This window comes from Lycium barbarum, chromosome 9, assembly GCF_019175385.1.
Source record: "Lycium barbarum isolate Lr01 chromosome 9, ASM1917538v2, whole genome shotgun sequence".
NCBI lineage: Eukaryota > Viridiplantae > Streptophyta > Magnoliopsida > Solanales > Solanaceae > Lycium > Lycium barbarum.
The window spans coordinates 106,853,191-106,855,971 of record NC_083345.1 but is presented as its reverse complement, the minus strand read 5'-3'; positions in this window follow the sequence as shown (position 1 = coordinate 106,855,971).

The window sequence follows — 2,781 nt, the reverse complement described above, 5'->3', positions numbered from 1 at the left end:
TGTTTGAGTTTCCGTGCAAATATACATCTCCCGTTATATTTCGGGGCAATTTACGTGAATCACTACCTTTGAGAGCTTTTAACAATCCATAGCTACATTTTATGTATTTACATTTCATAGTTAGTTTAGGGCAATTCATTGTATTTGAGTGTATTTGAATATATTTTTGAGTTGCTTCCAACCTTATTTGATGTCCCGTGTATTTAAGTACATGCAACATTAATTTCTTTGAATACATATAGATTCAAAATGATTGTATTCCAATTTATTTAAATACACGAAAGAGCTGTGTATTCCAGTGTAGTTATATATTGATGTATCATTGTTTTTACTGTATTTGAATGTATTCGTGCTCCGATCAGCAAGGGCATCGTTGGAGGTCGCAAAAGTTGGATGTATGTATTCGACTGTATTTTAATGTATTTGAGCTATCACCAGTTGTATTTTACTGCTATAGAGTGTATTCGGATGTATCCAACAATGACGGGTAAATTTGTATACAAACAAGAAAATTCAGATAAAATTTTCAGATACACTGTATTTACTCGGAAAAATTATATACAAACATATGTATATGGGTCATTCAAACAACACATACAGTCAAATACATCTAGTTTGCCCAAAAATACAATCAGCCAAATACATTAAACTTATATTTACACTAAAAATGACGAATACACTCAGATTTGAGATACAAGAAGGAGACGAAGTTATGGAATACACTTATATATACTCAGATATGAGATACAAGGAGAATGACGAGCAGGTGTATTTGCTCAATTTGAGATTGTCTCCATTCCTCAAACACGAATACAAGCCTCAGATCCAATCCCTCAAAGATTTGCTCACCGGTGGAAGAATTTATGTCGGTGACTCGACGGTGGTGGTGGCGGATCTCATCGCCGCCGCTTTACGGTTCTCGTCTTCGAGATCTGGTTCTTCTTCATCTTCCTCATGTACTATTTCTTGTTCTACGACATTGTTTTCATATTCTTCTTGTTCAACATCGGGTTCTTGTTTATGTCTTGTGGTTCTTCAACTTGTTGTTGTGTGGATTGGGAAGCTCTGGTTTTTCGCTTCTTAGCCATGGTGACTATTGAGGTAGAGAGGAGAAAGACTGGAAATTAGGATTATCTCATTTGTGAGGTAGGATTTCGGTGGAGAGAGAGGATGATAAAGAGGAGGATGGGGCTAAAGAGAGAGGGAAAGGAGAGAGAGGTGAGAGAGAAGCTTGATACAGTGGAATAACTCTATATATTTAATATAAATACGATATGTAAATTAGAAAATCACTGTACTACGAAATATAAATAAATTAAATAGTAGTTATTATCAATAAATACCTCTTAGAGGTAGCTATGTCAAGTAATTTTTCCTTATATTTTCAGTCGAAATATATATTTTTCATTATACTTTCGGTCTAAGTATACCATTCCATTATACTTTTACATTGATTTACTCTTATTTTTAATAGATGAACGCGTAGCGAACTGGTAAACAAATAACTCATCCCGACCGATTCCCTCCACTTTGGGCCTTATTTTTGTTGATAATACAAGGGTATATAAGCCCGAGTGTTAGAAAGTAGAGATAAAGTTATATACGGTAAAAATCGGATATATGTTAAACCGATGAGACCAAAGACCAAAGGAAGAAAGGAACAAGAACGTGCACGAAGGCTCCCATTCTGCCGGAGGAATGTTTGGACCGAAGCAAAGGAAGGGCATCATTTGGTCCGGTTCCCCCATGACCAGGTTGATCGTTGCCATTGGTCCGTTTGGTCGAGGTCGTTAGTCCGTTTGATCGTGGCCGGTGGTCCGGGAGATCCGTTGCGCGGTTGCCACGCGTCGATAACGTCCTGCCATGTTCAACTGCCAATCGTACGGGTGTCAGATCGTACGGTCAACCTAATCCAACCTAACCCAACTCAGAGCTTTTTCATTATTATTTTACTGTTCATGTTGTATGAAGCCCATGGGGGCAGTACTATAAATAAGGGGCATTGTCCTCCTCTTAAAGGGTTGGCTCCTTCATATCAAGAACCCTTGTAATAGCAAAATATATATAAAATCTCCCTCTCAAACATCAGATTCGTTCCATATTTGTTGTGCTTATCTCTTATGTTTCTTCAATCAAATAACACTCGTATATTAACAAACATACAAGTGCATAGCAGACCACCAGTTATTAGCTGCTTCCTCATAATATATTCATATATCTCTTTTCTCCATCAAATAGATTGAGGCTTAACCACATATCCTATACCTACTCACAAATTAAATTGATTATCCAAATTCGGGGTAAACAGTTTGGCGCCCACCGTGGGGCTAGGATAATAGTGGTCTTTTATCTTGATCTCTACCATTACCCATCAAAATAAAAAACACCTTCTGTTCGTCTCTGAAAAAACGGACTAAATGGCTGACAGTGGGCAATCTGGTCACGTCAACAACAACGAGATCGTGGCCGAAAATGAAGGCAGCGGGCCACGAGGATTGCCAAACCCTGCTGACCCTAACCCCGTTAATTCAAGGGAGGGCCTCAGCCGTCAAAACACCGTGGACCAGGAGAATGCCACCTTACCGGCCACTGATACTCTAAATACCCACAATTCTGTTACTTTGTCCCCGGCGCAGGGCCGGAGAAAACCGGGCACACCTAATGACAATATTGACTTACGTTTAATCTTTGAAATGTTGCAGGAACAGAGAGCAGCGATTGCCGAACAAGGAATCGCAATTGCCCAGTTTCAAACTCGAAGGGATACAACGACCCCGGAGA